Below are 11485 nucleotides of genomic sequence, written 5' to 3'. Positions count from 1 at the left end.
CAGGAAGGATGTGCTGGCCCTGGAGAGGGTCCAGAGGAGGTTCACGAGAACGATCCCAGGAATGAAAGGCTTAATATATGAGGTACGTTTGAGGACTCTGGGTCAATACTCGATGGAGTTTAGAAGGATGAGGGGGGATCTGATTGAAACTTACAGAATACTGAAAGGCCTGGATAGAGTGGATGTGGGGAAGATGTTTCCATTAGTAGGAGAGACTAGGACCTGAGGGCACAGCCTCAGAGTAAAGGGAAGACCTTTTAGAACAGAGATGAGGAGAAACTTCTTTAGCCAGAGAGTGGTGAATCTATGGAATTCATTGCCACAGAAGGCTGTGGAGGCCAGGTCATTGAGTGTATTTAAGACCGAGATAGATAGGTTCTTGATTGGTAAGGGGATCAAAGGTTACGGCGAGAAGGCGGGAGAATGGGGTTGAGAAACTTATCAGCCATGATTGAATGGTGGAGCAGACTCAATGGGCCCAATGGCCTAATTTCTGCTCCTATGTCTTATGGTCTTATGGTCAATTAAAATAACCAAGGGAACATCTATAAAGTATGGGACAGAAGAATTTGATGGAACCACCCTGGGTGTAGAGTGATAGCATATGGAGTTATTTCTACATGTTCATTCCACCAAGGTAAAGAAGGAATCAATGCACTTGCCAATGTGTGGCTGTTTCAATATGACGTAAAACTAAAATAAATTATTTAAATACCATGGCAATCCAATTCCTTTCACTCCATCCAAATTCTGACCCCATGTGAAGGCATTGAGCTCTCGCTAGGAGAAGGTTGTAAGGGCAGTAATTGCTCTCGAGGACTTTGCCCAGATGGTGACTCCCAAGTTGATCGTGAGCTTTGTTGCTGAGAATTTGAGTTTGGAGGACATAAAAACCAACACCAATCCTGCTCTTACCTGATGCCCACATCTGTAAAAAAAAGGACAAAATACTATGGGTGCTGGAAATCTGAAATAAAAACAGAAAATGCTGGTAATACTCAGCAGGTCTGGCAGCATGTGTGGAAAGAGAAACAGGGTTAATGTTTCAGAGCAACAGCCCTTCATCAGTTAACTTATGTTTATATGTTCAGCAGGAATTAATGCCCAGTGATCAGGATTTGCTCATTTTTCCCTTCCCCGACATCGTCAATTCTGCCCGAGACCAACTACCTCAGAATCCAGCACTATGGAAGCTGAGACTTCCTCGTTTGAGTGCACTTATTTTAACATCTCTATTGAAGAAATATTCATCCTGCTCTTTGATTAGCCCAGCTGAATAACAGCTTTGTACTGAGAGGACATTTGTATGGTCAATAATGGCAAAAAACTTTGCATGCCCAAATACTGGGGAACTGTTGATGTGTCCCCTAGAGTGTTTTCACATGCCTTTTTACCCCGAGGAAATTCAACGCTACGTTTCTGATGCCCCTCCAATGCCCAGAGTGCACTGTAACTGTGGATACTACCCTCGTTGTGTAAATCACTTAGAATTTTACAGCACAGTAGCTATACATCCCACCAAGCCTATGTCAGTGCTAAGAACAGAAAGTGCTGGAAAAACTCAGCAGGCCTAGTGGATAAAGGAACAAAAGTTAACATTTTATGTCCAATATGGCTCTTCTTCGGAACTGTATGAATGTGACATTCCTCCCTCTTCAGTTTCGAAGAAGAGTCATACGGACTCGAAACGTTAACTCTGTATCTCTCTCCACAGACGCTGCCAGACCTGCTGAGTTTTTCCAGCATTTTCTGTTTCTATTTCAGATCTCCAGCATCTGCAGTACTTTTCTTTTACTTTAAGGTCTATGTCAGTGTTTATGCACCACACGTGCCTCCTCTCATTCTATTATATCCCCTCCTATTGTTGGTCATTAGATTCAGTGTTGTGAATTATTGGTTACCTGCAAGGAGTGACACTGGTACATTTTAGTCCACTTTGCTCACTTAGTCCGGGGAGCTGCTGATTGACTAAATCGTTTTGTTCACCAAACAGAGGTGAACTCTATTATGGCCTTCCTTGCTTATCATTTGTTGCCGTTTTGTTAAAATCTGAGCCTGTTAGGTGCGAATGCAATCCAGATATTTGCTTATGTACATGTGCAGTGCCTGAACTGTGGCAGGTATATTTTTTTTATTCATTCATGGGATGTGGGCTTCGCTGGCTGGGCCAGCATTTATTGCCCATCCCTAGTTGCCCTTGAGAAAGGGCAACTAGGGATGGTAGAATCCATACAAAGTTTTTGGCCAGAATAGACAGTTGTAGGCACCCATGTCAGCGCTGTCAGACTGCACAGACAGGGACTTTCTCAGAATTGCTCCCCTTTCATCATATAACTTGGCCAGAATTGCAGTGGAAATCCCATTTATGGGTGCAAATGAGTCTTCCGCCACATTTCGACCAAGTTATAATGGTGGAAAGGGAGCTGCTCTGATGATGTTTCAGATTCATATCATTTAAAGAAGGGTGTAAGCACAGGGACTTAGACTGAGTCCAGTTGAATTATATTTCAGCGTCTTAGTCCCATTCCCCAGAGCTAGTCCTTAGTGTCATTCCATTCCCAATGTTAGTTGTGTGTTGGTCAATTCCCGACTACCTTCTTTGTGGTTCCGTTCCTTCAAGTCATCATTTAACACAAGGATAAGCATAAAACCATCTAAGTAATAAACAGTTTCATAATGTTGGAGAAGGTAAGAACATTTCAGTGCTCAGCTTCAAGATTTTGTTTTTTATATCTCCGGGACCCAGAAACAATAAAGTTCCAATTTTCAGCAAAAAGCAAAATGCTGCAGACGCTGGAAATCACAAATGCAGACAGAAAATGCTGGAAATGCTCAGCAGGCCAGGCAGCATTTGGAAGGGGGAAGTAGAATTAACGTTTCACGTTGATTGCCTTTCATAGATTGTGAAGAAAGGTCATTGACCTGAAACGTTGACCCTTCTCTCTCTTCACGGATACTGAGTATCTATAGCATTTTAAGTTGCTATTCTCATTCAGCAAAGGGTCAATCTTATTCCAAAACTTCCGTTTTATCATGTTGCAGTGAAGGAGGACAAACTTGAATTTGAAGTATAAATCGTTTATTAAAAAGAATGAGTGAAGTATCTCAGAATAAGGAAATTAAGTAGAAATCTGGTTCGATATAGAAACATGAAGAAGTGAAATACAAACCACTATAACACAGAAAGAAATGATGACAAATGTTCAGTTTAGTTGCTGTTTATGCGTTAACTTGTTTTATGGATTTCAGGATCTTTATTCTTGTGGTCGGATCAGTGCTTCTTCTCCAAACTGTTATTGTCAAGCCTGAGGTGAGTAGCATTCGACCAATGAAGCCCTGTGCAGAGTATAGGGAGCAGCAGATACCGGAAGGGAATTGCAAGGCACACATCCAAAATGAAGGCTTGAATGGTATCTATGTTTACAACTTGCTGGAAGCTGCACTACATTATTGTTTGAAATTGCAGTGAAAAAGAAGACAGATTAACATTTTATGACAATATTAAAGAGCTTCTTTCATCTACCCACATTAAACAGAATGTGTCTGCTTAGCTTCAGTCCCCATCACAGCCTTTGATACAAACGTGGGCACAAGGTCTGAATCCCAGAGTTGAGGTGAGAATGACTGCGCTTGACACCAAAGGCAGCATTTGACCGAAAAGTCAATGAGGTTCAGTGGGAAAGCTCCCCACTGGCAGGTGTACCTACCATAATGGAACATGGTTGTGGTTGTTGAAGGCCCATCATCTCAGGCCCAGGATATGGCTTCAGGAGTTCCTCCGGGCAGTGTTATAGGCCCAATCATCTTCAGCTGCTTCATCAATGACTTCCCCTCTATCTTGAGGTCAGAAGTGGGGATGTTTGCACATTATTTAGCTCCATAGGCAATTCCTCAGATACTGAAACAGTTCATTCCTGCATGAAGCAAAACCTGGATAAACATGCAATCTTGGGCTGTTAAGTGGCAAGTAATGTTCACACCACACAAGTGCCAGACAATGATCATCTCTAACAGTTGGATGATTGATTGAAACCACCAACTAAAATGGAACATTAGCAGCCAAATACTTCAATCATTTGTACGAAATTCCTTGACCGACTATTTTAATAGGGGCACTGAGCCATTTAAAGTTAAACGTTAATGCCTGTATTTAAATAGCAGTGGCAAGTTACGGTATGCATTAACTATTATAATCAATGACCGTGATTTCTAGGCTGCTGTGAATTCCAAAAGGTTAATCCAAATACCAGAAATGTTAAGGTGTAGAATTCCCACAAGAGTTTTTCCCTATCCTCTGTCTTAACTTGGGCAGGATGCCAGGAGCAGTAATGTAAAATGGTTGCTTGTTATTTTTCCAGAGTTTCCACTGAACAAATCATAGATCGGGGGAACTCCAGCGAAAATCCTACTCCTGAATTCAACTGAAATAGTTGTTTATTTAAAAAAATCTTCCACGCATTGGAACAATTCCATAAGTTTTCTGAAATTCTATTTCTAATGGAAATGGCAGAGTATTTTGTACAGTGCAGCTCAGACAGTTCCACAGCTGAAGCTGTATAACATTACCGTACCAGACTGAAAACCTATCCAACCACTAGGCTGCAGCTCTCAGCTTGCTTGTATGAAGAGACACAAAAACCAATGGTAAAACACTGAAAAACAATACACTTAAATTGCAAATTGAGGCCACTTGTCTGGGTATTAATTTTTTTTTATTCATTCATGGGATGTGGGCATCACTGGCTAGGCCAGCATTTATTGTCCATCCCTAATTTCCCTTGAGAATGTGGTGGTGAGTCATGTTCTTGAACCGCTGTGTTGTGGTGTAGGTACACCCACAGTGTTGTTAGGGAGGGAAATCCAGGATTTTGACCCAGTGGCAGTGAAGGAACGGCGATATCGTTCCAAGTCAGGATGGTGTGTCCAGGTAGTGCTGTTCCCAGGCATCTGCTAGCCTTGGCTTTCTAGATGGTAGAAGGGTTTGGAAGGTGTAGTTCCGGCGAGTTGTAGATGGTACTCACTGCAGCCACTGTGTATCAGGTGGAGGGAGTAAATGTTTAATGTGATGGATGGGGTGCCAATCAAGCTTTGTCCTGGATGATGTCAACCTTCTTGAGTGTTGTTGGAGGTGTCAGCTGTGGCTCAGTTCATAGCACCCTCGCCTTTGAACCAGAGGGTTGTGGGTTCATGTCCCACTCCCGGAAACCAAGAACTATGATTGTACTCGAAAGAGTTGCAATCTGTGACTGTTGATAACTCGAAAGAGTTTCTTGAGTGTTGTTGGAGCTGCACTCATCCCGGCAAGTGGAGAGTATTCCATCACACTCCTGACTTGTGCCTTGTAGATGGTGGACAGGCTTTGAAAGGAGTCAGGAGGTGAGTTGCACTCCACAGAATTCCCAGCCTCTGTCCTGCTTTATAGCCAGACAATTTATCCTGCTTGTCCAGTTCAGTTTCTGGTCGATGGTAAACCCCAGGATGTTGATAGTGGGGGATTCAGCAATGGTAATGCCATTGAATGTTAAGGGGCGATGGTTAGCCTCTCTTTTGTTGGAGATGTTCATTGCCTGATGCTTGTGTAGTGTGAATGGACATTCCTTCAAATCATAGAATTGTCCTGAATTTGACTCTGTTTGGCAGCGACCCCAAATGTAAATGGATTCAACAATAACCGACTGCGAGCTGAGGTGAGATGCCTGAATGATCTTTCATCAGAGCCCTAGAGAGGCCATGGGTGAGGGGACCACAAACGTCATTGAGCTCTAGGAAGTAAAATTCACCTCCTTAACATGTCAAAGGAATTTAAAACCTCATGCCCGTGGTTGCATGTCAGGAACAGAATTTGCTAGCTCCAGATGAATCATCACTAGTTCATTGCAGTGATTAAAGCCCTTGTATTTGCACTGTCTGGCACCTTAGCTGGTTAAGTGGGACTAAGCACAGACTCTGCAAGGCTGCTAACACCCAAAATTCTCATCCAATGCTTCTTTATTTACCATTGGTGCAATTTTGTTGTCAGTGATAATTGAGCAGTAAAATTATTGGCTCCAAATATAGGGCCCTAATTGTTTAGCACTTCTGTGATCCCTGTTTGGTTGACAGCTTGAATACTAATCAGCCACTATACAGCAGCAAGGGAGGAATCACTGCCAATTCCAACATGCCCAGCAAAGCCTGAAATTGAATTATGACTAGTTTTAATGTCCAACTTTAATTCCAGATTGACCAAATGCATGTTTATATTTAATGTTCTACTTCGTGCAGTTGTCAACCCCTCACAAACTGGATGAGGCTAAATAAAAGGGTGGCTTTAAGGTTATTTTGTATAAATAAAATAGCCATATTCTTCCCTATGTAATGTTTATACCTCCAATAACCAATTAAGGTGTATGTGCAATTATGGCATCAATTCATTAAAATTAATCTCTCAACAATCAATTAAATGATGACCTTAATCTTTATGCCAGCTTTATTCGTCAGTTAGTTCAATATTTTCCAGTGCAAACAGTTGGGTAAATATTAACCAGTGCTTATTATAATCGACCATAATTACTCAACCGAAGGAAATAAGCTTTATTTTACAAATGGAACACACATTAATTTTTCTATATTCAATTTCAGCCATTTGGATGACTTTTTATATCTATGAAGGTGATAGCAATTACATTGCAATCATGGGGAATAAGATGGTTGTTCACTTTTTGCACAAAACAATAACACTTCAATGATTCTAGGTCCAGTATGGTCAGTTGAGTGCAGAGTAAAAGACCCTTTACCCTGTCTCAATAATGTTCAATAACCACATATTCAGACCAGGGCATCCCATTCCATCAATGTGATATTTCGATGTTTGAACTCTTGAAGTCTTATTGAGCAATATCCTTAATTTAGTGTCAACCTGTGTCAAATTGTGGTACAGCCAATCCTACTTCGAACTGTCAAACTTCTTTAACTGAGGAACTTTTACAGTCATAAGAGAAAGAAAAATGTAATTCTATTGGTATGAACTTGATATTTAGATTCCAGGTCAAAGAGATAATGTCCTAACCCATTGTGCCATTCAGTTCCTCAATTATCAGTATATCTCAATATCCTTTTGATTTCTACTCAACAGAAACTCCAAGCAGAGAATGTACTGCCTCATGATGAGCCAGTGAACGAACCTGAGGAAGATCGAGATATGATCTATCACAGCCCCCCAGATAACCTTCATCATAAACTCCAGCCAGAGATGGTAGTGTTACCTGAGGAGCCAATGAATGAGCCAGAAGAAGATCGAGATATGATCCACCATGGTACTTCCAATATTCCTCAACAGGAGCTCCAGGCAAAGAGGGACCAGCTACATGAAACATCAATGAATGAACCGCCAGTAGATTTAAGCATCGATCATACCTTTGCTGAAATTCCTGGACGTCATGCAAAGATGGTCTTGCCATATGAGCCAATGAATGAGCCAGAGGAAGATCGAGATATGATCTATCACAGCCTTCCAGATAATCTTCATCATAAACTCCAGCCAGAGGTGGTAGTGTTACCTGAGGAACCAATGGATGAGCCAGAAGAAGATCGAGATATGATCCATCATGGGATCTGAATTCCTGATGGTCCTACAACATGGTAACACAGCACAAGAGGCAGATTTAATTCATTGCTGCATTAATGAAAACCTTCAGATCTCTTCCAGATATGAAGCAGAAGATATGACTGTTGTAATCATCACAGTTTCTGAACACTAGAACTCCAAAACTCAACGATGAAAACTATAAGATCAAAATGGAAATAAAATGACCAATTATTTGGTAAATCAAGTTATCAAATGTTAAGGCTTAATTTAAGACCAGAGTTGAAAAAAATTATCTATGGTAATATCATTGCGTTGGTGTTGTAGCTATTTTTGACTTATCGATGCTAAGTCACACTTTGTGCTGTGAATTAATCACAAGAATTAGGAACTGCCAGTCAGAGAGCAATAAAACCCAGGCAGGACAATCCCACCACTAGTACTAAAAATTAATTTAATGGGACAACATGTCAGCCATGAGGTTATGCTGTGAGATAATGATGAGAATTTCCTCAGAGCTGCCATAACTGGCCCAGAAGTGGGCCAGGAGCCCCATTTGCATCTGTGAAAGCAGTTGGCATTGCATTTCCGGCAATGTTGACGGAACAAGAACAGATCCATGCAAATTCTTGGCCAAATGTGTATGAATGTGTTAAACACTTATCAAGAATCCTTCTCTCTCTCATTTTAGTGGCAATATCATAGAATCATAGAAAGTTTACGGCACAGGAAGAGGCCACTCGGCCCATCGGGTCTGCGCCGGCTGAGAAACGAGCCTCCCAGCCTCATCCCACTTTCCAGCATTTGGTCTGTAGTCCTCCAGGTGACAGCATTTCAGGTGCACATCCAGACACCTTTTAACTGAGCTGAGGGTTCCTGCCCTTTCAGGCAGAGAATTCCAGACCCCTACAACCCCTTGGATGAAATTCTTTTTCCTCATCTCCCCTCTAATCTTTCTACTCATCACTTTAAATCTATGCTGCCTAGTCACTGACCTCTCTACTAGAGTAAATAAGCCCTTCCCATCCACTCTATCCCCCCACAATTTTGTAACGCCTCAATCCAATCTCCCCTCAGCCTCCTCTGTTCCAAGGAGAACAACCCCAGCCCATCCAATCTTTCCTCATCGCTGCAACTTTCCAGTCCTAGCAACATCCTCGCAAATCTCCTCTCTAGCCTCTCTAATGCAATTACATCCTTTCTGTAATGAGGTGATTAGAACTGCACATGGTACTTAAGTTGTGGCCTAACTAATGTTTTATATAGTTCCAGCATAACCTCTCTGCTCTCATATTCTATGCCTCGGCTAATAAACAGAAGGTTTGATATCTTTCAATTTAAAATAAGTGAGCTGAATGTTCCTCTTAAACAGCAGAGCGTGGAATTTCAGAAAAACAGATTAAATATTCCTACCTATTACCCCTCAATGTAATTTCAAGCCCCACTATATTCTCTGATGGTGTATCACATGCTATAAAATATTTCAGTTGTTCTGGCCTTAACATCAGATTGAAACTGGTATTGGCAATTTGTTTTATTGTAAGAACCTTTAGGCACTGCTGGTCAAACTGAATACATGGAAGTGACTTCTTCATTTCCTTTGTCCTTTAATGATTAAAATCAATGTTATGAGTTTAAGAAACAAATTAAATATTTAGAAGTGATTATCTATCACACAATACCAGCCCAGTATTGCTGCCCTGCACTGCCTAACTGTATAAGGTTAAAAATGGTGATTAGAGCTTAAACTTCAATTACAGATCACAGTACTTTTGTAGATTCACTCTGTTTAATGAAAGCTTTTCAATTATCCCACTGCCTTTTGTTTGTTTCTTTGGGGTTTCATTTCCTTGGTGCACATGGCAATTAAGTATCACTGTAAGAAAATAGTGGAGTCCAAACCGACTGCCTCAAAATCATCAAGGAAAAGATTAATAATGTTCAATGCTTCTTTGGTAAAGCATATGGTCAGCCTTTGGAGGAGAGTTTTTTTATATTTAATATGCTGCAGATTTGCACGTTACTACAATAAGGAGAACTCCCTGTGTCCTTCCTGTGGAGGCTGGTGCCCTTCATTGCCACTGGGTCCAAAATCTGACAGTCATGACAATTCCGTTCAACGCCTGAGCACTGAGTAGCCACTCTCCTTGCCATGTCCGCAGCACCACAGGCACCTCCTTTGCAAGTGCTGAATCCCTCTTTGCACCTCTGACCCTCTTACAGGGCCAGGGTGATGCTCCGAGGCAGTCCAGGTTAGCTCCCCACTCTGTATCCACGTCCCTTTAGCTGATCAGAAACTGACAGCTCCTGAAACCCACACGGCCCCCTTCAAAATTCCACCCTCCCCCTCCAAGAAGCTCTTCAGTGTTAATGGTATGTTAATTATACTGTTAAGGACACACAGGTGAATTGTTCAATTAAATGCTTTGAGCACATATAAACTGGGGACAAGCCTGCTCCTGGGCCTGGCCAAGGTGCCCATTAACAGGTCCAGGTAGCAAGTGGGGAGATGTTGGTATAGTGGTAATGTCACTGGACTAGTAATCTAGAGGCCCAGGCTAATGCCCCAGGGACCTGGGTTCAAACCCACCATGGCAGCTGGTGGAATTTGAAGTAAATTAAATCTGGAGTTGAAAGCTAATCTCAGTAATGGTGATCATGAAACTATCCCCAATTGTTGTAAAAACCCACCTGGTTCATTAATCCCTTTTTAGGGAAAGAAATCTGCCATCCTTACCCCACCTCACCTACTTGTGACTCCAGACCCACAGTAATGGGATTGACTCTTAACTGCCCTCTGAAATGGCCTAGCAAGTCACTCAGTTCAAGGGCATTAGGGGATGGGCAACAAATGCTGGCCTTGCCAGCGACACCCACATCCCATGAAAGAATAAAAACAAAGGCAGTTAATACTGACAGATTCCAGTATCCTGATTTATGACTTGTTTTCCCATTACAACAGTGACCACACATGGTTGGGTCATGAAAGGCACTGTATAAATGGGAGTTCCACGTCTTTCACCAACGAGGCAATGGTGCTGAGAACAAACCTTTCAAATGTCAGAAACCTGGGAATGTGAAATGTAAGCAGGAAGAGGGGCAAATTTCCTGGGCTTTGAGAGTCGGATTGGCCACACGTCATGGTTTTTATCACCCTTTGCTTTAAGCCTGAAGCTCAAAGCTCCGCTGGTCTGTGAATGTTATTTGAATTCATTGATTTCTTGCTTGTCTCCTGTTCTTAGGAGCGGCATGTTAATAAAGTATCATCCTCCAGCTTCATGGACACATGTTTGAGAATCCAGAAAATCCACCATTATTAGCATGACAGCTTCCTGTACAAGACCGATGGTGTGTGTTATGCTGTCACATTAAGTGCTTAAACATATTTTAGATGACACCTTTTCACGGGAATAGCACATCTTTAATCCTAGAGTCATAGAAAACAGAAGGTGGCCATTAGGCCCATCATATTTATGCTAGGCCTTTGAATCCTGCAGCAGAATCGATCTTTTGGGGGTGGTTCCTGTTGGTTTCTATCTTAAGCAGAGGCTTTTCTACTCATACCAGAAAGTGCCAGCTCTTTCCCTCTTAAATCTTGATCTTTTCCCAACAAAGCCATGGATTGTACTGCCAAAATTCAATTATTTGATTGCTGTTGCATTTTATATGGCATTTGTTTTGGTGTGGACTTGAATTAGATCTCCAATTTTAGTCCCACTTAAGTAGCACTTCTTAATGCAGAATTGCAGTGACTGACAATTTATCCCATCATAGTTCTGTAAGAGAAGCTGGCCAACTTTTCATGGCTGCTAGTCAATGCACTTTAACAGTAAAGCCCACACACTGTCAGAAACTATTTACCATGCCCAGAATCCCAGATAACGTTTCCTGGTATTCTCTGCAAGTCGTGGGCAGTATGTG

The sequence above is a fragment of the Cetorhinus maximus genome, chromosome 27, assembly GCF_964194155.1.
Source record: "Cetorhinus maximus chromosome 27, sCetMax3.hap1.1, whole genome shotgun sequence".
Lineage (NCBI taxonomy): Eukaryota > Metazoa > Chordata > Chondrichthyes > Lamniformes > Cetorhinidae > Cetorhinus > Cetorhinus maximus.
This window is presented reverse-complemented; position numbering follows the sequence as displayed.